At 43.6% G+C, this 25,501-nt stretch overlaps 1 long non-coding RNA gene across 1 annotated transcript in view; it reads left to right on the top strand.

The window, feature by feature from the left end:
- The window catches only part of LOC137646108 (uncharacterized), a 193,408-nt gene extending 168,889 nt beyond the window's left edge, over positions 1-24,519 (top strand). Inside the window, exon 2 of the long non-coding RNA XR_011045393.1 lies at positions 24,417-24,519. This is a non-coding gene — a long non-coding RNA (uncharacterized lncRNA). The remainder of the gene's footprint in view (positions 1-24,416) is intronic.
- Positions 24,520-25,501: the final 982 nt, after the last annotated feature.

Here is a 25,501-nt window from a genome sequence, read left to right as displayed (position 1 = left end):
GGAGGAGCTGGATAGTCTCCAGGCGTGAAGTCGAAGCGAAGCTACGGCTTTGTGGAAGATGTTGGCGTGTGGTTGTTTGAGTAGCTCGGGACGTGGAGGGAGTTCTCTCGGGAGCTCTGCAAGGAGTTGCAGAAGGTCCAGAAACCACTCTGCGTGATGCCATAGCAGAGCTATCAGGGTCATCGATAGATTTACCGATATTCTGGTCTTGTTGAGCACCCTCCTCATCAGACAGAACGGGGGAAAGGCGTAGACATCGATGTTGTCCCACCGTTGTTGGAAGGCATCTTGCCAGAGAGCCTTGGGGTCCGGGACTGGGGAGCAGTACAGCGGGAGCTTGAAGTTCAGCGCTGTAGCGAACAGATCCACAGTCGGGGAACCCCACAAAGTCAGGACTTTGTTGGCTACTTGACGATCCAAAGACCATTCGGTACTCACTATCAGCGTCGCTCTGCTCAGACTGTCGGCGAGCACATTCCTCTTGCCTGGAATGAAGCGAGCGGATAGTGTGACCAAGTGTACTTCGGACCATCTCAGTATCTCTACTGCAAGATGGGATAGCTGTTCTGAAAAGGTACCTCCCTGCTTGTTGATATAAGCCACCACTGTGGTGTTGTCACTCATCACCACCACAGAGTGGCCCGCCAGGACCTGATGGAACTTCTGAAGTGCCAGGAATACGGCCTTCATTTCTAGCAGGTTTATGTGGAGGTACTTTTCTGATTCTGACCACAGGCCTGAGGTCCTGTGGTTCAGAACGTGGGCCCCCCACCCTTTCTTTGATGCGTCCGAAAACAACATCAAATCCGGGGGAAGGACGAGAAGATCCACTCCCTTTCGTAGGTTCTAGTCTGCCACCCACCACTGAAGGTCCGTCTGTTCCGTAGGACCCATAGGGATCAGAGTGTCCGGGGAATCGTGTCCTTGATTCCACCGAGACTTGAGTCGCCACTGGAGAGATCTCATTCTGAGGCGACCATTGGGAACCAGACGCACCAGGGAAGAGAGATGGCCGAGGAGACGTAACCACGCTAGGGCTGGAAGTTCTTCTCGTTTGAGGAAAGGCCTTGCGACCTTCCTCAGCCTTGCTATCCTGTCGTCTGATGGGAAGGCTTTGTGGAGATTGGTGTCTATGACCGTGCCTAGGTATACCAGTTTCTGAGAGGGCTGTAGAGAGGACTTCTCGAGATTTACCATGATCCCTAGATCCTGGCAAAGTTCGAGAAGCTTGTCTCGGTGGCGAAGAAGGGTTGCCTCCGAGTCCACTAGGATCAGCCAGTCGTCCAGGTAACGGAGGAGACGGATACCGATCCTGTGAGCCCAAGATGATATCAGGGTGAACACTCTGGTGAACACTTGAGGAGCTGTGGAGAGACCGAAGCACAGCACCTTGAACTGGTAGATCTTGTTGTCTAGGCAAAATCTTAAGTACTTCCTTAAAGATGGGTGGACTGGGATCTGGAAGTACGCGTCCTTCAGGTCCAGTGTACACATGAAGTCTTGTGGTCTCACTGCAAGTCTGACCGTGTCTGCCATCTCCATGCTGAACGGTGTCTGTTTGACAAACCCGTTCAGGGTAGAGAGGTTGAAGACTGGTCTCCAGCCTCCAGACGCCTTCTTTACAAGAAAGAGTCGACTGTAGAAGCCTGGGGACCCGTCTGTCACCTCTTGGAGAGCGTCCTTCTTCAACATGGTCTCGACTTCTGCCCGGAGGGCTTGCCCCCTTACCGATCCCATGGTAAGGGAACTCAATGACACTGGCTTCGCTGTCAGGGGAGGTGGAGATGTTGTGAACGGGACGCGATATCCCTGACCGATCACGAAAATCGTCCAGGTATCTGCCCCGAGTTGCTGCCACCTTGTCGCGCAACTTTGTAGGCATCCCCCCACTGGTGGACATGCAGGGGGACTGCCAATCCTAGCGTTTACGGCCTCGGCCGCTCCCTCTAGGATTTTTACCTCCCCTCGAGGACTTTCTGCCCTTCCTGTCCTTGACAGGAAAGGGCTTAGACACCTTTGGCTTTTCTGCTGTCGTCTTCTTCGCATTCTTAGCTGGACGGGGCTGTTGGGTTGCTGGAGGTTTGTAGGGCCTCGATGTCAGGGCCCTATGGATGAGGGAATCCTGGTTGGACTTCCTCCACCTCTCAGCAGCTAGCTCCACGTCCTTAGGCTCGAACAAACTCTTACCGAGTACGGAAGAATGTCTGAGCCTGCTAACGTCGGAACTGGGGACCTTCTGGTGAAATCTCTCAGCCACTGCGTCCCGTCGTTTCAGGATTGTATTGGCCCACAAGCTCGAGACTTGGTGGGCTAGAAACTCGAAGGTCTGCGTGCCTGAGAGTAAGAATGTCTCCAGTGCCTTCCTGGTGCTTTCCTTGGACAGATCCTCAGACCGCACCAGGATGCCCAGAGACCCCAGCCAGATGTCAAGCCACGAGGTTGCCTGCATGGCACACTTCGCCACCTTCTCCTGGCTTAGGATCTCAGTAGCAGAATACGAAACATGCCGGTTGGAGAGTCTCTCTAGAGGGACTCCCTCAGTGAGTTCTTCCACAGAATGGTGAACAGGAAGACCCAAACAAGTCTCCTCTAAGATCTCGAAATACCTCCTCTGGTGGACTCGAGGAGGAGGGAGGAGCTTGTTACCGGCGCTGGATCTGTTGGAGGAGGCAAGCTCAGAGAGCTGGCCTTTGACTTTGCCTCTGGCACTCTTCATCCCTTGGGCAAAGCTGCACTGGCCCTAGAGGGTTTCTGGATGCCATAGACTCGGTCCAAGACCGTGTCCTTACCCTTAAGAGGAGGAATCTCTGGGTCCGGAAACCCGTTGAGATTTCTCATGAGGGTCAGAACTAGCCAGAACACATGTTCTGACTCTTGAAGCTCTCCTCCCGAAGGGCTAGCAGCAAAGTCTCCCGTCCCCAGTGGCTCTTCCTGGGGGGACTCGTGGACATTCTCCGAAGGTCTAGCTGGCTCCTGTCTAATCCTTGCCGAAGACTTAGGTAAAGTCTTTGAGTCCTTCGGCTCCCTTCTGGGAGGGATACAGGACTCTAGTAACGATGGATGCAGGCTCTTCTCTACCCCTGTGCGAGAAGATTTCTCAGGGAGAGACGGAGTTTCCCCCATTGGTGCGATGGGGGAAAAGACCGGCTCGTCCGACTCTCCTGAGGATGGGAAATCCTCAACCGCAGGGGAGGGAGAGAAAGTCTGGGGGGGAGAGGGAGCCTTGCGCAAGGATTTCCGAGGAGACAGCTTAGCCCTCGGAGAAGTCACCACAGAGGGGACTCCTCTCTTCCTCTTCAGGGGAGAAGAAGCTGCCACTGTTTTGTGACCCAGTTAAGAGAACACAGGCTTAAAAGCCTGCATGAGAGCTCTGACTATGGTCCCAAACCAGGGCTGCTGGCTGACAGTCGCGCTGTCAGACACTCTGTCTGGAGGGAAGGGGATCGATCGATCCCTAGGAGGAGTCGACAAACGAGGGTTCGCCTGAAACGAAGCTGAAGAAAAAGTGTCCTTAGACCTGTCCGGAAACCTCCCCTCCTCCGGCGAGCATGCTGTTCTGCGCTTGCGAGGAGGGGAACGAGACGATGACCTGTCTGCCTGAAGCCCCGTGAAATCGCGTGCGGGATCGCGCTGGTGGTCGCGCGATGAGCCCCTGCCCTGGATCGCGCGCGGGAGGATCGTGCGCGGTAGGAATTTTGCGCGGGTGCGAGAGGGTGATGGCGAGGGCGCGTGGGCGCGAGCATGCATAGGTGATGGCGAGGGCGTGCGGCGCGCAGGAGCTGGAACATGGGACGGGGTTGAAGGCTGGATGGGCGCTGGCGCGTGAGCAATCCTTTCATCGCGCGTGCGTGGGCGCGCAGGAACCTGCTGAAGAGCCCGTGCGGCCGAGACTGTTGGGCGCGCGTGCGCAGGAGAAATGTCTCTAGCGCGTGGGTGTGGAGCACGCGTATCTGGAGGCACGGGGCGAGGGCGCGATTGCGCAGCCTCGTGATAGCGCAAAGGTGAATTTGCGCGCAGGAGATCGCGGGCAAGCATGGGGCGCATCTGGATGCGGGGGCACAGGAGTGCGCTGCTGCGATGGGCGCGCAACAGGATTCGGGCACACAGGTGTGCGCTGCTGAACAGGAGTGCGCAGTTTGGATGGAGAGCGCAGGGGTACCTGTGAGCGCCCGTGCGCTAACTTAGGTACCTCCTGGACTGCGCCCTGGAACGTAGGGGTGCTCTGGCGCGCCGGTGAACGCTTGCGCGCTGTATCAGGAACAACTGCAACTGCGCGCTTAACTCCAGAAGTGCGCTGAGGCACTGGAGAGCACTGACTAGGAGAGCGCTTGAACGCTGTAGCAGGAACAGATGAGCGCTGGCGCGCTATAGCAGGAATTGCAGGTGGGCGCTGGCGCGCAGGAGATCGTGGGCGCGCAGGGGAACCCTGGCGCGTGGGAACAGGAACAGATGCGCGCACGCGCGCAGGTGCACGCTGGGGCACTAAGTCAGGAACAGCAGCAGCGTGATGGCGCGCAGGGGGTACCTGGCGCTTACGGGACTGAGGCGCAGTTTTGCGCTCAAGTCCCTTGTGCCCCCAAGGGACCGGTGCCTGTGCAATGACAGGGTTAGAAGGCGCATATAGCGCATCAGCAGCCTTGACGGGTGACAGCAGGTCAGCAGGTCAGGAGGGTGACAGGTCAGGGGGTCCCGAAGGACGACCTTCCACCGAAGGAGATCGCGAACGATCTCCGGAGAGGTCTAAGGTGGTAGCTGGCAGGATCGGAGAACGGCAAGTCTCCTCCGTAGAGGACTGCGGGGATGACGAGCCGAAGAGGCGCCTCCTAACTCCCTTGTGAGGAGAAGGAAGTCCTCTACGGCGAAGGGGAGGGCGAGCCTTCCGCCTTATACGCCCTCTAGGGGCTGTGGGATCAGCAAGCTGACCATCATAAGGCCTCCGCAGAGGAGTCTCTGTAAGTGAACTCCCCCGAGGGGGAGAATCACCAGCAGGAGAGACCGTAGGACTAAGTTCCACCCTCGAAGGATGTTCAGAGGGGGAATCAGAGCCTTCAGCTACCTCAGCAACAACAGGAGCAGGAGTTTGATCAGACACACCGGAGGCCTCCGTTATAACAACGTCGACGATAGACAGAGTACAGTATCTACGTCTGCTATCGTCGGCGATTGCTTAACAGCTGCTCCCAGTTTGATCATGTCAAACAGGGCTTCCTTGGAGGGCGAACCCTGAAGCCCCAAGGAAGCCCAAAGCTGTAACAAATCATTGTTATTTACAGAGAAATCAATATCCTCCTCCGGGGGAGGAGGGGCAGCTGCCTCGCTATGGGAGGCAACTACCTCTCCTGGACCCCGGGATCGGTCAACAGAACTACGGCCTACGCTACCCCTCGACGGCCTCTCGGAAGAGACCAACCAAGTGGGAGCTTCGGAGGAGGTTTGGGCTACGTAAGAAGAGGCCTTGGGATTTTCTCTCTTCAAAGAAGCCTTTGAAGGAGAAATATCCCTTTTGGACCTCTTCTTCCGGCACCGGGCAAACCTCTCCCACTGGGAGGTAAACCACTCCCTACACTCACCGCATACATTACCACTATCACACTGTTGGCCCCTACAATGGCACAAGGTGTGAGGATCTGTGTTGACCGCCGACATAAAAGTCCCACAAGGGCGGTCAGGTAATCCAGGACACGTACGCATTATTATTAATAGAGGCCAACTTCACACACTCTGTAGAAAGCAAAAAACAGATTAATGGCAGTCAAGTGAGGGTGAGAGCAGACACGTCTGTTCACCACCCGAGCCAAAAGCAAAGTGAAGTATTCACAGGTGTGTGTGAGGGGGGGGGGGGTAGCAAGCTACCCCTCCCTACCCCCCGCTAACTAGCGGTGGGGTAGTAAACCCTTGTTAAAATTCTAATGGCTCGTCATTTCAGCTACGCCGAAGTAATAACCCATATTAAATAGCGTGGTTTGTATTTCAGTTACGGAACAAAATCTTATTACTGTACCCTCACACCTGCCAAGGGTCAAGGGTCGGGCAGGTTGCTAAGGAGATCCACTCCCCACCCACACAAATATGATGGCTGTCCTAAGGACAGAACCAGTAACACAATCCGTGACTGAAGAAAGCCTGTGACAACAGCAGGGATCTTGGCAGAAATGGAAATAGTAGCTCATATTCTTCCCTCTGCTGACCGAGTCAAGGGAACAGCCACGGCCCCATACGCCAAAACACGAGGAGTTTCTCCTCCCACAAATCGTGGTCCTCTATTGCACCCTTACCCCACACACTACCAGAACCTGAAAAGCCTACCAACAGACCCCAAAGAAGGCTTAGCTCTATCTCTCTCTCACTTTCAAGGTATATGCCTGCCATTACACAAGACACTTGACACAAAAAGATGATTGCAAACAATCAGATCTAGTCAGTTTAACTATAAACCAGTTGCAATGTCAACCCTTTCTCCAGCAAGTATGAATTTATTCTTTTCACCTCCATAATTCACAAGTACAAAGCCAGCATTCCCTTCCTGTAAGAAAAATAACAATAAAAGATTTTGGTACATCCGTAGTCGTTGAGGCCTAAAACAAAAGTGAAAAGCTCACCACTTGTCATTAACTACCTTGTTAACAAATTCAGCATCCATTCAAACTCCACTGAAGACATGTTCTGTATTATAAAGGACGAAAATCTTATAATCCCATGTGAACAAAGGAAAAATGTCTCCACCCTAAATGGGCTGAATGGGAAACTTTTCTTGAACTTGAGTCTAGTTTAATTGTAAAACTGTGCAATACTAGTTATGGCATTGGAACTCGCATAATTAAGGAAATCTTTGAAGATACATTTTCGAATCAAATATACTACTAGCAGAAACCTCTATTAAAAAAGTTATAGATATTAATAAATGTACGATATGTTTTTCGGCCATGCGCTACCGAGCATGCATCTGCATACGCTGTTGCGAGTCAGTCGGCTCTTGAGTATATTATAATAAAGTTCGGTCACTAGGACGTTGTCTCATTGCAAACCCAACATAGCGCAGTGAGTAGGATGAGAACCAAGCCATGCCCCAGATACATCGACCACCCCAGGCCACGCCGAGAAGTACCTCACCTGCGATGCCAAGGGCCTTGTCACAGGCCGTGATGCAAGCACAGACGTTAATTGCAGACCAGCAACACGCCATCCGTTCCCTTCAGGATGCCCTTCCCAGTTCCGGAGCACGTGCCAGTAAAGTTCCTGTCTCTGCTGCCCCTGAAAAGTGTGATGCGGTAATGTCCTCGGCAGCATTCAGATCCTGGAGATGTTCGATGACGTGTTGGATCCACCTTAACAAGTTCCCGCCGCAGGATGTTGTCCTGCATATTAGGCTCAACTGTGTGCCGGCGTTGCAACGTGCGCTGCACGCTCGGTATTCAGAGGCCAAATGGAACGCCCTCACCCCAGACGCGGCTCTGGACGCCATCGGGAATATTGTGTTGCGGTCGTCGAATCAAGCAGTGCAGTGGTCTGAATTCTTTGCCCTCGCACAAGGGCGCGAGGAGTCAGTGAGCGACTATTTTTCGACGTGTGCTCAGAAGGCCACCGACTGTGATTTTCAGTGTCCTAAATGCGGGGAGTGCTTGATAGAATACATGCTTTTGCGGAAAATAATGGTAGGCCTCAGTAACCCCGTATTAAAAAGGCACGTTTTTCAGGCATGTGATACATTTAAAAGTGTAGATGCCCTTCAGGCCTATGCTGCACTTTCGAAGCTGCACGCCAAAACGTCGAAAGTGTCCCGCTCGTCGCTATCGGTGAGAGGGAGTCTGCTGGCGCCTCGAGTGCCGACATCACAGGCAGTGATGACGTAGAGCCAGACGTCGTGGTGTTGCGCGGCAACTTCACTGCAAAGCGTTGCGGAAATTGTGGGGGGCGCCATCCGTTTGGTCGAGCGTCGTGCCCGGCAAAAGGTATGACGTGCCACGGGTGCCAAAAGGTAGGGCACTTTCCGAAATGCTGCATAAGTACGAAGAAAGTGCCACTTGCCTCGAGTTTATTGATTGTTGCAGACACACACCTCTCCCCTCACCCTACAATCAAGGCTTGTTTCCCATAGGAACTGATATTCAGTATCTACACTCGTCGTAGCAGATACAGGAGCACAGATCTGCGTTGCCGGACCCACGATTCTTTCAAGCCTGCAAATAAATCCCCTGGAGTTGCAGCCGCGAACAGGTCTGAGGGACGTAGCTAATCTCCGAGTGAGATGTCTAGGATCAACGGCATGCTTCATTAATATAGGTGGGCGACGCACGAAGCAGGAGGTTTACTTTGTGTCGACGGCCAAGAACTTCTATATATCGCTGAATGCTTGTAAGGAGCTGGGAATAGTACCGCCTGGCTTCCCTCACCCCTACCATCTCGTTGCATCAGCTGATGTGCTTAACGAAGAAGTCGCACGGCCTAACTCCCTTAAGACAATGAAGCCAGCCACTTAACCCATCCCGCCTGTGGAGGAGAATATACCAAGACTTGAGGAATGGTTATTACGGCATTTCTGATCAACAACCTTTAACACAACCAGGGAACCTTTACCTGTAATGACAGGCAAGCAGCACCACGCCCATTTGTTGCCTGATGCCGTGCCTTATGCCTGTCACACGCCCGCAACAATCCCTAAGCATTGGGAAGAGGAGGTCAAGGCCCAACTTGACGAGGACAATCGGAAGGGTGTGATAGAACCAGTCGCAGTGGGGAATGCAACGGAATGGTGTGCGAGGATGGTCGTCGTAGCCAAGAAGACGGGCCAACCTCGCCGCACAGTAGACTTCCAGCGCCTCAACGCCCACTGTCTTCGTGAGACTCATCATACACCAGCACCCTTCAACATGATTTCAAGCATCCCCATTCCCACGTACAAGACTACGGCGGACGCCCACTGGGGTTTCCATCAAGTGGAATTGGACGAGGACAGCCGCCCACTCACGACCTTTATCACCCCATGGGGACGATACCGTTATCGTAGAACACCCATGGGTCACTGTTGGGCGTCCAATGCCTACACAAAAAAGGTTTGATGATGCCCTGCAAGACATCACCAGAAAGCATAAATGCATTGACGACACTTTGCTATACAATCACAGCATCGAAGAGGCGTTCTGGCATGTATATGAATACCTGTCAACGTGTGCCTCTGCAGGTATCCCACTCAAGCTCGAGAAGTTTAAATTCTGCAAGAGAGAGGTTACTTTCGTCGGTTATCACCTGGGATGGGAATCATACAAGCCCGCAGACGAACGACTAGATGCCATTCGTAACTTCCATATGCCAGAGAAGCCCTTCATCACGGATATTCGGTCGTGGTTCGGATTCGTGAATCAATTAGCTCCCTTTCTTGCAACGTCGCCCATCATGGAGCCCTTTAGGGACCTCCTCAGAAAACCCACAGGAATAAACGTCTACTGGGATAGCCAGTTACGTGACAAACTCCGGCAGGCACAGGTGGTCATCTGTCAATTAGCCAAGGACGGCTTGGCATATTACGACAAGACACGCCCTATGACGATTGGAGCAAGGAAGGCATCGGTTTCGTAGTCCTTCAGCAGTATTGCGTTTGTCAGTCAGCTGACAGCCCCTTTTGTTGCAAGGGCGGCTGGCGCCTTGCCCTGTGTGGTAGTCGACACCTCACCCCCTCTGAAGCTGGGTATGCCCCCGTAGAAGGAGAAGCCCTGGCAGTTACCTGGTGCTTGCGGGAGGCCAGGTTGTTCCTACTTGGGTGTCCTAATCTCACCATCATCACGGACCACCGTCCACTCGTCAAACTGCTGGGTGACAGAGCCCTCAAGGACCTCATCAACCCAAGATTATTCAACCTGAAAGAGAAGACACTCCAGTTCAAGTTCCACATGAAATACCTGCCCAGAAAAAGCAACACTACCGCGGATTTTCTTTCAAGGTACCCGACCATGCGAGTATCCCACGAAGCTTCCGACGTGGATTTGGAGGACGACATTCAAGTGGCAGTGGCATGTGCAACCGTGGCCGCCTTGGAACCGGACATCATCTTGTTGGATGAGGACTGCGTCAGGAGCGCAGCATATAACGACCCTGTATATCAGCTCTTGCTTGCCAGGGTTGCAGCGGGCGACTGGCCCCAACAGAAATCGCAAGAACTTGCCTGCCTTCGTCCCTTCTTCAGCGTTCGGGACCGGCTAGCCATCAACCAGGATCTGCTGACATCCTCAGTGGACCAAGGATGTGTACGTTTGGTCATCCCCGAGGATTTACGCCGCCAGGTAGCCGCTAATCTACACACAGGACACCAAGGCCTCGACTCTATGCTTAGAAGAGCCAAGCAATCGGTCTATTGGCCGGGAATAGAAGGGGACCTTCAGCATCGCCGTGCCCAATGCACTTCATGCGGTGAACATGCCCCCTCACTGCCTCCTGAACAAATGATGCACACGCCCCCTGCGGAATACCCCTTTCAGCAAGTCGTCGCAGATGTGTTCAAGATAGAAGGCAGTGTATACATGCTATATGCAGATAGACTAACAGGTTGGTTAGAAGTAGCTCATTTCCCCAATGGTGCCATGTCTAACAAAATCAGCAATCACCTTCGATCATATTTCTCGCGTTGGGGAGCCCCAGAACAAATATCAACTGACGGAGATACGAACTTGGCCAGCGAGGAGATGGAGGCCTTCTTCAGGAGATGGGGAGTCAAAGTCCGGCTGTCGTCGGCCCAGTATCCCCAGTCTAACGGCAGGGCAGAACCAGCTGTCAAATCGGCAAAGAGGCTACTCCGAGAAAACACGTTAAAGGGTGGAGCCCCTGAGTCGGACAAAACGGCCCTGGCGATACTTCAGTATCTCAACACTCCTCTCAGGGAGATTAACAAGTAATCGTCTCGGCTTGCTACAGGTCGCCAGCTGCGCGATGGGGTACCGACGGCCAGGAGACACCTGTTAGTAGACAGATATTGGAGGCAGACGATACGTCGAAGGGAGTTACAAGTGACAAGGTCGCAGGAGGTGATGCGCATCCCTGGCACTACCAGAAGTCTGCCGCCCATTAAACTAGGTACCCATGTACACATACAAAACCAAGCTACCAAGCAGTGGGATAGAACGGGCATAGTAACGGAAACAAAGCCCCATCGTCAGTACACCGCCAAGCTCAACGGGAGCGGCAGGCTATCAAAAAGGAATAGACGACACCTGAGAGTCATCGCTCTGCCCTCTGGCACGCCCGTGTCTCAGCACAAGACATACCCCGACAGAACAGGTAACACAACCCATACAGGAGCCCAACGTCGTTAGTAGGCCGAGAAGGGCCGCCGGTAAACCCACGTGACTCAAAGACTTTGTAGAATGATGTTATTATCTGTTGTATGCAATTGCATCAGGAATTGATATTTCTTTCCAGAGAACTTATGTATTTTATTTTGTTTTTGTGTATGTATCGAAAAGTTAGCTTTAATTTGTTTTCTCTCATTTCTCATTGATCTAGTGACATTTCCCCCTTTTATTTTTGCCATGTTTAAGTATGTTCTTGAGGGGGGGATGTCCGATATGTGTACGATATGTTCCGGTATTTCCCCCTTTCATTTTTTTGCCATGTACAGTGGAACCTCTACATACGAATTTAATCCGTTCCAGAACCAACTTCGGATGTAGAAAATGTTCGGTTGTCGAAACGAATTTTCCCATAAGAATACATTGAAATAGGATTAATCCGTGGTTGAGCCCAAAAACCTATGATAACTTCTTAATAAACTACTACACATAATTTTCCCATGAGAATAATGAACACTAAATTAGATAATAGACATGTAAATAAGAAGAAGAGACATGTAAATAAGAAGAATTAGCAAAAAATGATAAATAAAAAACGGGTTTTTAGTGTCACTTTACCTTAGAAACTCCAGCGCAGGTGTTGTTAGTCTTGCTACGCAGAGAGGAGACGGACAGGCGGCGAGGAGGTAGAGAGGTTAACTACGATAAACGTACACTACCGTAACTTATTCTAACTTACACTAAGTGAACTTTAACATAACTTTTTTTTTTTATAATTTATATTTTTTTTTTACATTTTCTTTTTTTCTTTTTGATGATTAATTTTAATCACTTTCACTCTCTACACTTAAAATTGATTGAATTTTTTTCTCTTCACTCTTTGCTGTTTTCTTTGAACCACTTCCTTCCTCTTCATCACGAGTTCGCTTCGTAGTTTTTTTAAAGAAGCTATTGATAGAAAGTTGCTTGGTACAGCTTTTCAGAATGTTTCGAAAATAAGTTAGGGAAACATCATCAAACTGCGCAGCTACACGACAAACCTGCAATTTCTTTGGATGGTATTTGTCGATGAAGTCGACCACGTCTTGATATTTTCCTAACACCTCTTTTATTTGCGCGGAACTTATTGCAAGTTCACTCATACGGACGCCACGCTCATGCTTTTCAATAATTCCTTGCTTTACTTCTAAAGAAAGCATTCCCTTATTCCTTTTCTCACCACTACCACTACCACTTGCGAAACTAAGCCTTTTAGGACCCATGATTTTCGTAAAATACCGTAAAAGGATGAATGTAAAAAATCACGATTAAAACACAATTAATAGCAGAACGCACAGGGCACAACCACATAAAGCCAACGAGAACAGAGGACTGACCCAAGCCACGCTAATTGAGGGTCCCTCCGAGGTTGAAGTGCTGCCTTCTATTGGCGGAGATAAAAAGCACATCAGGCGCTATGAGCACCGACTACGCATACGAGTATTGTTTACTTCGAGTGTCGAAAAAAAAATTCGGGTGTAGAGTAGGAACGTGTTCGAATTGTACTTCGCGTGTCGAAAAATTCGGATACAACCGGTACGACGAAAATTGCTACTTCGTGTGTCGAAATAAAATTCGGGTGTAGAGTCAAAAATTTGCTCGAATTTTACTTCAGATGTTGGAAAATTCGGATGTAGATACGTTCGTGTGTAGAGGTTCCACTGTATAAGTATAATCTTGAGGGGGGGATGTACGATATGTGTACGATATGTTTTTCGGCCATGCGCTGCCGAGCATGCATCTGCATACGCTGTTGCGAGTCAGTCGGCTCTTGAGTATCTTATAATAAAGTTCGATCACCAGGACGTTGTCTCATTGCAAACTCAACAATAAACAAATTTCCCATTATGTCATCTTAGCACAAGCCACAGGAGCCTCCTCCAACTGGTAGTTCAGTAAAAGACTGATAGGTGGTTCTTCTGTAGTAAGTTACAGTACTTGTTTGACCACAATAAAAGGTCCGTTTTATATTTCAAGCCTATTGGTTATTTGATTTTAATATTGGACTATACAATGTAATTACAGCTCTTATTCTATTTATCATGTCAATAATGAAAGGTTAGGGTAGATATATTTAGCCTGATAATGGGAAATTAAACACAAAGCTAAAACTTGCCCTTTCTTATGTGTGTACTGTATTTACTCTTTTCTTAAGTGTGTATTCACCTCATTCTTGAGTGTGTATTCACCCCTTTATTAAGTTTGTATGATCAATAATTAACGCTGAAATACTGGCAAGAGCGGCTAACGGATATAACAAAACATAAAATGCTTGCCAAAACATAGGAACTGTCGGGAATTTCGAACTGATCAATCGAAATTCCCGCCATTTGACTCCACCTACGTTGCGTCAAATTGGAGGGAGAGGAGAGAACTCGCGGGCGAATGAATGTCGTTCAAGAAGAGAATGTTTTAGAACCAAAAGAGAAACCGCCTGGTAGGGGAGGCGCTGAGACTAAAGAAATCGACCACTTGTAATTTAAGATTAAGAAATATAACGTCATTCTATTGTAACATGATAAAAATATCCAATCAAGAAATTTAGGTTCAGGAAAAAATGCGGGAAAAAGGTGACGTCGGGGGTTGCAGAAGCCAGCTCTGCCTCTTTGATCCGACGTCCCCAACCACAGTAAGTTCTTAATTGTTCTCTCTCCCCCCCTAGTGTACCCAGGTCGGTTTCCATATAGGTTTTGCTAGAGTTATGTAAAATTTGTATCTGTGAATATTTCATCGATCCTTGTGCCAGGGGATCAGAGTTGTTTTGTAAAATACGTAAAAAGGTCTCGGTAAGGCGTTTATCGAGGAAACTTACTAAATGTTTAATTATTTTTGCTAAATTTTGAGTCCGATGCGGACATAGTTTTTTTTTCAGTAACGCACATGTTCATTAAGTCAAGTGTCTCTTTGTATGTCAAGTAAAGGTTCATTTTTTATATTTCTCTCGTATTAGATGATTATTTTTATAATAAATTTGTTAAAATATAGCCGTATTCTACTTAATTCCCGAATGGTTTTGAGAGGCTAGCCCTTAAGGCCTTGTGACCCGCCCAGCACATCGGGCAATTTAGTAAACCAGTGAAATTTCGCCACAGGAACAATGATATAATATTAAATTGCAACAGATGCGAGGTATGGCAGAGCAAAAACCAATTGAACTAAGTGATAAATTAGATAAATCAAACAACGCCAAAATACTAGAACATGGGGATGACAAGCGTAGCGAAACATGGTCTACTTGCCGGGAACAGGCAACAATGAGATACAGTAATGTTAATATGCAAGCAAAGCAAGTTACAGTAAAACATAAAACCAATAAATATTCATTGTTAAGTCAGTGTAACAACATACTGTATATACGCTCCATTAATTAAGGATGTATTTGTGCTGCGATGAAAATGGCAACGAATGTCTACATAAAAAAAAAGCACGTTTTCTATACGTCCAGAAGTCCTGGCAAACAAAAGCCATACAGTTTTGATCGCGTTTCATTACTATTTCTGGGTTTTGAATACGGTAACTTTTATATCACAATGGCTTTTTTAATGGTGATGACTGGAGGAAACAAAACTTAGAATAAGACTGGTACCGTGTATGCTATATTTTAAGGTGCTTTAAAAGGAACTGTTAACAATGCCTGACACAAAACCATGGCTTTTCAGGTATGGTAGTCGACCTACCATAACTCAAAAAATATGGATTTCTGTCAGAAATCATTATAAGAAATGGAAGCCTTTGTATAACGACAAACAGGAACACGTGTATAATACACCATCCAAAGTAAACTTTTGTGCCTAACCTAACCTACCCTTCAAGGCCGTGTCGTTACCTTTACCTGTTAACACCCCTGCCAACACCCTTAGACTGCCGTATTCTTAGCTATGCGGTTCAAAATAATGGTGCTATGGGGCACGGCCTTCATCATAATACACCCAGAAAAATGTTCATAACACCACAAACTAGACTAACATTAATAATACCGTATTGTTTTCTACAAAACGTTTAGGTATTATTGTACTGTTCTATAATTTTACCACAAAACCTAGTAATGTGCATAAAATCATGGATACTGCAAACATGAATTGTCTTAGTGGATATTTTAGTGATGACTTAGAATAAACGAAGTCAAAACTTACCTCAATTAACTTATTTTGATATCCTTTTAAAATAGGTTTCCATTATTTTACTGCTCTCATTCGGAAGACTTACGTTATCGACGAAAAAAAAAAAAAACACTTGTACTGTTCCAATACTGAACTTATTGACAGTTAAATAGTCTTTGGTTAAAATGATGAACCTTTAGCTTCCTTTAGTTATATATAAAACCATCTTAATTAAACAAATTAAGCTTAATAAACTTATAATAAAAGGCCACGCACAATCACTTATTACCTCTCTACTGAGTGCCCCTCAACTTGCCTCAAGTTTACATTGTTTATGGTCTTAGGGGAAGTCTAGCACAGGGTTCATTAACCTTTGCTGGGGTTTATTTTACCAGATCATTGGACTTTTCTATAACAATTTAATTGCTACAAGTTTTTATTAATGAATTAATATCTAACATTATTTTATTGGAATTTTATTTAACATAGCGTATCAAAAACTTTCTAGCATTGTAGTTTTGTACTGATTTTTTAATTACAATTTTGTTTGATTGGGGTTTCCAAACTTTTATTTTTTAGAGTATTTCTTTTTGTTAATTTTATAATTCTTTATTTTTTACGGAATTCGTTACTGATTTTGCAAGATAATGCATGAAGAAAAAATAGAAAAACTACAGTATGTTAAACTAATGAATTTAGCCAAGTTTTCTGTCATTTCTGGATAATGCTAAACTAAACACAAAGTCACAAACAACGCAAATAAGTAACATTGTTATTAAATTTTAAATTACTTTTTTAATTACTCAATTAAAGTAGGAAAAAAAATTTGAATCATTGTGATTTGTTAGTTCAGCATAAACTACTGAGATTTGATTTGTATATTCTATTTAGACATTCAGTAGTGATGAGAAAAACTGAAAAACAATTGAACTCCAACAAGTTCAAATTTTATTATTATTATTATTATTATTATTATTATTATTATTATTATTATTATTATTATTATTATTACTACTACTACTACTTTCTAAGCTACAATACTACTCGGAAAAGCAGGATGCTATAAGCCCAGGGGCTCCAACAGGGAAAATAGCCCAGTGAGAAAAGGAAACAAGGAAAAATTAAATATTTTAAGAAGAGCAACATTAAAATAAATTTTCTTATTATAAACTATAAAAAATTAACAACACTAAGAGGAAGAGAAATAAGATAGAATAGTGTGCCAGAGTGTACCCTCAAGTAAGAGAACTAGAATCCAACACAGTGGAAGACCATGGTACAGAGGCTATGGCACTACCCAAGATTAGAGAACAATGGTTTGATTTTGAAGTGTCCTTCTCATAGGTATAATGAACCAGGATTAATAGAATACTCTATAAATACTCATGAAAAAAAACAAATAATACAATGGTTAAGTAAAATTTGGAAATAAAATCGCTTGAAATTACATATAAAAAGCAGGCTATCACTTTGGTGAGATCTGTTATTTTATGTCGTGGTAAGACAATGAAAGAATATACAATAGAATTTGTAGATTTTAGAACAAAAGCTCTCAGAATATTGTGAGTTAAATAGCATGGCAGAACTAGAAATGAAACTATAAGAGAGATTACTCGAGTGCCATATGTGGATGAGATCATGGTGAGGGGTAGATGGAGATGATTTGGGCATGCTCATCACACTCATCAAGAGAGATTAGTTCACCAAACTTTCATCTGGGCTCCACAAGGTGCTAGAAGAGTTGGAAGACCGAGGCCAACATGGATGAGGACTATGAAGAGAGAAGTATATGACAAGGAGCTAGAAGAGTTGGAAGACCGAGGCCAACATGGATGAAGAGAGAAGTATATGACAAGGAGCTAGAAGAGTTGGAAGACCCAGGCCTACATGGATGGACTACAAGCGTGAAGTAGATGACAAGGCGCTAGAAGAGTTGGAAGACCCAGGCCTGCATGGATGAGGACTATGAAGCGTGAAGTAGATGACGAATTGAGATGTATTAAATTAAGAGCTCAAGATAGAGATGACTGGCAAAATCTAACTGAGGCCCTTTGTGTCAATAGGCTAGGAAGAGATGATGATATATTTGTATGTGTGTGTCATGGGAGCGCTTACAAAAGATGATTGAAGATTTGAATATTGTATGCTGAGATGTACGACTGAATGTGAATGAGTAAAACTAAGATGAAGTTCAATGAGAATGAAGAAACAACAGTTAAGGGTTGTGGACGAACCTGTGGAGATTGTTAATGAATTTACATGAGTGTTTCCCCAAAACATGAGACTGAAATTAAAAGTACAGGATAGGATAAGCATGGGATGGCAAGCTTTTAGTTAATAAAATGAGTTACTGAAAGTAAAATGAAACTTTCTCTCAAAAGAAAATTATTTAATCAGATGGTCCTACCAGCATTATCTTATGCATCGGAAACTTGGAGTCTTAAATTATTATTATTATTATTATTATTATTATTATTATTATTATTATTATTATTATTATTATTATTATTACTTCCTAAGCTATAACCCTAGTTGGAAAAGCAGGATGCTATAAGCCCAGGGGCTCCAACAAGGAAAATAGCCCAGTGAGGAAAGGAAACAAGGAAAAATAAAATATTTTAAGAATAGCAACAACACCAAAATAAATATTTCCTATATAAACTATAAAAAACTTTAACAAAAACAAGAGGTAGAATAGTGTGCCCCTGTGTACCTTTAAGCAAGAGAACTCTAACCCAAGAAAGTGGAAGACCATGGTACAGAGGCTATGGCACTACACAAGACTAGATAACAATGGTTTGATTTTGGAGTGTCCTTCTCCTAGAAGACTGGTTACCATAGCTATAGGGCTAGAGCTGAGAGGAACACTCGTTTTTAATGTAAGGTCCTGGGTCTGATACATTGTGAAGAGGCTCGTAAGGTGCTAACTTTAAGGACCTTAATATCTTTAATATAAATCCAAGACGAGGGTTCGACTTCCCGAGGTGGGCAAGACTATTCAAAGCCTCTGATTAAAGCCAAGAGTTCCCAAATGGAGGAGAGATCAATTCCCTTCAGTCTGAAAACCTGGCTTAGGTCTGAGCAATAGCCTTTTACTGTTGTGACAGAGAAATTTCTCCTACTGCAGAAAAACTAAAAAGTCTGCGATCAGTGGTATAATGACGTTAAATGGAGTAATGTTTCTACTGCAACACCAATCACAAAAAGTGACCACTTTACCTGATAGACCATTGCGGAGGATTTGCAGAGGTATCCTAAAAGTTGTTTCGCTAGTCGGTCTCAAAACACCTTCTTTAAGAGGTGCTGGATAACCTTCAGCCATGAAGAGACCAGCAGTGTCTTGCTTCATGAAACTTTTTCCTGTGAGGGTGATATAGAAGGTTTTGCCAATCTGGAAGTTCTTTTGGTTCTTCTCAAGAAGATCCATAGAGTCTGGGTACCGCTCCACTTGCAGCCACCTTGGTGTGACTAGCGTTATTATTGGGATCTTGTTGAAGACATGGATCAGGCAGAAAGAGGGGAAATGCATAGACGTCCATCCTGCCCTTGGAGTGTTGGAAAGCTTCTTCCATTACTGTACTGATGCTGGGTCCGGGACTAAAGAATAATTCCTTGTTAGCTCTTTCAGATGGTAGGGTAACTCCACAAAGTCAGGATACTCTTTGCCACTAGAGGATTCAAAGAGCATTCTGAACCAACTATCGCCCCTAGTCAATTCAGATTGTCTGTTATCTCGTTCTTTTACCACAGAATGAATTGGGCTGAGATGAACGTCATTTACCTGTGCCCAGTGTTGCATCCCTACTGCAAACTGACAGAGGAGGTGGGATACTGAGCCCCCTTGGTTGTTGACATGTGTTACTACAGTCCTGGTATCACTCATCAACACCACTGAGTGACCTTTGATCATCTCTGTGAAGTGGAGTAATACCAGATATGCTGCCTTGAGCTCCAGATAATTCATTACTTGTCCTCCTCCGACCATAGTTCTGAGATTTGTTCCCTGGCAACAAGCATCTAAAAGATTAGAAAGTCCGGAGTTGGAATCTGTAGAGGTGATCTGGATAATATATTCCCCTCTTTTAGACACAAGAGATCTGTTCTTACATCTAGAGGGATCTTTACAAGAGCCAATGAGTAGTCTAAGGTCTGCGACCATTTGCTCTTTAGGGCCCATTGAACCGAGTCCAGATGCATCCTCCCGAAGGGTAGCAGTTTCTATGGAGAAATTGGTGGTTCCTGTAATAAATCCTGCTCTGATTGGTTAATTTCTGAAGCCAGAGGGTCATAAACACTTTGAGTATTCTCTGTCTCATCAAGTATAATTAGATATAACTTGTCTACAAATTTATGTTTGATCAAGTGGCTACCATCCTTTGTTATCGGCATCTCTGGGAACTCCAATAACAAAGGGTGGCATGAAAAATTCAGGGCTCGTAAGAGAAGATTTTTGCTTCTTGTCCTCTTTGGAGGAGAAGCAGAGAGGGAACAATCCTTTCTTGCTTTCTTATTACGATGGCTGCTGAATTTTTCCCTTTGAGAAGACGATCCATTTTATACAATTTTTGCAAAGGGAAGACATGGAACACCTCTTACCTCAACATGCAGGACATACAGAATGAGGATCTACCTCCACCCAATCATAAAGGTGCCACAACGAAGACCTTCAAGGCCAGGGAAGATTCTTATACATACCTGTACTTGAGAAGCATTCATGATCACAAGAACCAAAAAGGAAAAGCACTGTGTAGACAGCGTTCGAGCAGACGTCTGTTCTCCACAAAGACCAAGAGTGAAGTGGGGATTGAACTGCAGGCTTCTGCAGATAAGTGAAAACAGAGGACAACCATACAATACTGCCAGACCCACAGGATTTCCTTAATTTTGGTCATGGAAAACAGCAATAGAGTATACCCATAAAATGGCAAGGGTCTGTATTTAGGTAGGCACAAATACATGCATGTATGCTACACAGACCATAAAGTAACGTCTACATTGCACCATGGGAGGTGCACTAACTGCACTATCCTCCTTACTGGATTTTCCTCAGTTGTTCATGGGCTAAGAATGGCCAACAAAACTGCAAGGTCAGGATCTATTGTAGTAAATTCATAAATTACAAATCCTGTCTAATATCATTCCAAGTTTTGAGTATGTGAGCATTAATGTAAATGTATGAGAGGCTGAATAAACAAATATCTTTACTTTAGATTGAACTGTGAGCATGAACAACTAACTAGTTACAAAATGGATGAAATAAAGACCATGAACAACTAACTAGTTACAAAATGGATGAAATAAAGATCATAAACAACTAACTAGTTACAAAATGGGGTGACCGGAGTTCTTGCCGCATACATTTTCGCCGTAGGACTTGTTGTCACGGACTCTTTGCCGTAGGAATCTTTGCCACTAGGTATTTTTGCCTTAAGGAATTCTTGCCGCAAATTGCATATTACTTTTATAATTTAAAGGTAGATGAAATAGTTGACGTATAAAAAAAATAAGTATAGTGGCCGACATACATTCATCTAATGCGATGGATGGTCTCTGAAAATTAGCTCTTTATTATGAAGTTTTAAACAAGCAGTTTTAGACCATACATACACTCCACTGGTCTTTGATAAATAGCTCGTGCTTCTAAAGTTTAAAACAAGTTGTTACATACCTACTTGCATACATACATACACACATACATCTATGTATGTATTTCTAAAGTTGGAAAATATTTAAAATAACAGTAACTTTTTTCGGCTTAGAATAGATTTATATTCCATTATTCAAGTTCTTCACAATGCCGCATACTGTGAAAACTATCCGCGGAGGAGAAAAGTTAGTTGACGATAATAATTTCGTATACAGAATCGACAGAACATTAGAAAGTAAAACTTATTGGAAGTGAGAGATTAAAAACTGCAAAGCAAGAGTCCACACACTTCTGGAAAGTGATGGTGATATAGCAATATGCAAAACTGTTGGTGAACATAACCATTCCGCTAACCCAACAAAACTAAAAGTGTACTCCACCTTAGCAAAAATTAAAGAAAATGCTACTAATTCCCAGTTGTCTGCAAGATCATTAATTGCCAGTGCTTCTTCTAGCTTAGATGAAGCGGGATGTTATCTTATGCCATCTAATGCATCTTTTTCTCGAAATATTAGGAAATGGAGGCAGGTTCATGTACAGGCTCCTCCTATTCCGAATGCAAGAAATGGCTATGCAATTCCTGAAGACTTTACGCGTCTCGAAAGTGGCAAAAACTTTTTATTTTATGACAGTGGCGAAGATGACGTCATACCCTTTTATACTCATAATTTAGATATATTTTATTAATTATACGGCATTCATGTATGTAGTAGAGTGTATGTATGTATGCTAAAAACTGCTTGTTTAAAACTTACTACGTAAGAGATAATTAGATGTATGTGTGTATGTATGTATGTAAGTAGGTATGTATACTTCTTGTTTATAAACAACTTGTTTTAAACTTTAGAAGCACGAGCTATTTATCAAAGACCAGTGGAGTGTATGTATGGGCTAAAACGGCTTGTTTAAAACTTCATAAGTAAGAGCTAATTATCAAGAGACCATCCATCGCATTAGATGTATGCATGTAAGCCTCTATACTTATTTTTTTTTATAGGTCAACTCTTTCATATACCTTTAAATTATAAAAGTAATATGCAATTTGCGGCAAGAATTCCTTACGGCAAAAATACCTAGTGGCAAAGTTTCCTACGGCAAAAAGTCCGTGACAAAAAGTCCTACGGCGAAAATGTATGCGGCAAGAATTCCTAGAACCACAAAATGGATGAAATAAAGACCATAAACAACTAACTAGTTACAAAATGAATGAAATAAAGACCATGAACAACTAACTAGTTACAAATTGGATGAAATAAAGACCATGAACAACTAACAAGTTACAAAATGGATGAAATAAAGACCATGAACAACTAACTAGTTACAAAATGGATGAAATAAAGACCATAAACAACTAACAAGTTACAAAATGGATGAAATAAAGACCAAGAACAACTAACTAGTTACAAAGTGGATGAAATAAAGACCATGAACAACTAACTAGTTACAAAGTGGATGAAATAAAGACCATGAACACCTAACTAGATACAAAATGGATGAAATAAAGACCATGAACAACTAACTAGTTACAAAGTGGATGAAATAAAGACCATGAACAACTAATTAGTTACAAAATGGATGAAATAAAGACCATGAACAACTAACAAGTTACAAAATGGATGAAATAAAGACCATGAACAACTAACTAGTTACAAAATGGATGAAATAAAGACCATGAACAACTAACTAGTTACAAAATGGATGAAATAAAGACCATGAACAACTAACAAGTTACAAAATGGATGAAATAAAGACCATGAACAACTAACTAGTTACAAATTGGATGAAATAAAGACCATGAACAACTAACTAGTTACAAAATGAATGAAATAAAGACCATGAACAACTAACTAGTTACAAAATGGATGAAATAAAGACCATGAACAACTAACAAGTTACAAAATGGATGAAATAAAGACCATGAACAACTAACTAGTTACAAATTGGATGAAATAAAGACCATGAACATCTAACTAGTTACAAAATGAATGAAATAAAGACCATGAACAACTAACTAGTTACAAAATTAATGAAATAAAGACCAGGAACAACTAACTAGTTACAAAGTGGATGAAATAAAGCCCTTGACATGTAGTTTCTATAACTCTAAAAACCAGAGATCTTAACTACTGTATTATCAGTTTAACACCTGAATATACCTGTGATCTTGGAAAAATAGGTCAATGTGAAATATACAGTGTATATAAGAGCAAAAAGAATTAGATAGCATAAAACACAAATCTCAACAGTTTTTTCACAATATACATATATTTCACCATGGAAAGAAAAACCAAGTAACATTATACTAATTTTATTCAGTTAAATATGATATACAGTTCTGTGCACAGGGTGGAAAAGGTTTATCTATGAGAAAAATCAAGTTAAACATAATGCGTTACAGGAAAATTCAATATAATAAAATATCATGATAATTATTTCAAAGAAGACTTCAACCATGTTCCCCCAAAACATAGCAAAGGACTAAAAACAACAGATGAATAAAAATCATAAGTGATAATGGGATCCTACGTCCTCTACGTTCAATGAGAGGCTTCTCATCATATGTTACAACTATCTAGATCCCACTTTTCAAAAATTTTAGATAGACAAAAATACAGACAAATAAATAAATCTAAAACGTCAGGTGAGTCAACTGTGACTTACAAAACCAATAAGAAGAGTTTATATGAAGACTACAGTGTGCTTAACCACAATTTTCAAGAGGCTCTGAAGAAGTGAAAGCAATATAAAAATAATGTTCATATATACATATTTTTTTTGTAACATTAATACAGATGAGTCAAGAGTTTGGACATAACAATTCCAGAAAATCAGCTGAAATTTTCAGGATCTTATTAAGGGTGAGAGAAGATACAAAGAAAAATAAATAAAACAAACAAAAGGGCAACTGGACTCACAAGAAACCAGATTACTTGCACGTCACTTGGGACGCTTTTATTTTTTCCTGCATTTTTTTTTTTTCAATAATAGCAGCCACTGAACAACAGGACTCATAGTACTCTCAGTACAGTCACAAAATTTTGCTTCACAAAATTCAGAAAAAAAAATTTGGCATCACAAAAAATCTGAAAAAACATTCAGCACCAACTTTGTACCTATAAACTGCAATGCAAGAAAGTTGAAAAACGATCACACAAAACAGCTGTGCGGCTTTTCAATGACTACAGTTACATTGTGCAGTTCTGCCAAGAAAAAGGAAAGAGGAGTTTAACTGGACTGAAGTTGAAAGGATACTGTATAAACTAGTCAACAAAAGTCACTGGCTGTCGAATCGCCAACAACGACAAGACACTGACGTTGGTGCCGATCATGCAGGGCCAAAAACTGTTAACGGAGGTCACTGCTGTGGAATCACAAACAACAACAGGACACTGATGTTGGTGCCGATCGTACAGAGACAACTGTATAAACTAGTCAACAAAGGTCACTGCTGTGGAATCGTAAACGACAAGGCTGGCAAAGACCGAGGTTAAAAATACAACATTCGACTGATGACAAAACCATACATATAACTTCAGCCTAAAAGTTCATATGGTGTTGAAACAAAGGCTTCAGAGCCTTCTTGAATGAACCGAGACATCTGACTTGGCCAAAACAAACTTGGCAGATATTGCAAGTGACAGATGATCACAAATGTGTATATACATAATGTATAATAAGTGGGTGCACTGCAAAAACAATGTCATAAGGCTGTATCAATCTGTCTTTCTGCTATGATTGTATTTGCTTTACCCATTTTCAGCAGTTTTATGATTATGTATAAACACTTGTAACAGTTGTATGTGAGAGAGAGAGAGAGAGAGAGAGAGAGAGAGAGAGAGAGAGAGAGAGAGAGAGAGAGAGAGAGAGAATGACTGCACTGCAGTTGCAAAAGCCTAACAAATTACAGCTACAAATATACAAAGTAAGCCAGGAAAACTAACATGGCATTTCCTTGGCAAAATACCTTGTTCATTGATATAAACCCACATGACTTTTTTGCTTAAAAGTTTACCACTTACTAAACTGAATTCTCAGACCACCTATGATTCATGACAAAAGCACTAACATCACTTTAGCATAAGGTCTGCCGCAGAGATAAGCAAAGAAGTCTCTACAAATACAGAGAACAATCAATATTGAATATGAAGTGGCAATTCTAATGGTGTCTGCCTTAGCTTAGTTCAAGAATATCAGTAAAAATTTATTAATAGTTAAAATGGTTGTGGTCATTTCAGAAAACATCATAAGCTATATATATGAGGCTTTGGTCACTCACCCTAAAAATTTTCCTCCAATTTTTTTACCTTTTGTCTTTTTTTTATTTTTTTTTTTTATTTTTATATGGACATATATTTAAACCTGAATTCATATCACAGATGATTGATCTGTAGTAGACATTTGAGGTTGCTGAAAAATAAATATGTATTTTATAGAATGGT

Source organism: Palaemon carinicauda, chromosome 8 (genome assembly GCF_036898095.1).
Source record: "Palaemon carinicauda isolate YSFRI2023 chromosome 8, ASM3689809v2, whole genome shotgun sequence".
NCBI classification, from domain to species: Eukaryota; Metazoa; Arthropoda; class Malacostraca; order Decapoda; family Palaemonidae; genus Palaemon; species Palaemon carinicauda.
The sequence above is the reverse complement of the archived record's forward strand: the minus strand, read 5'-3'. Positions and strand labels throughout refer to the sequence as shown.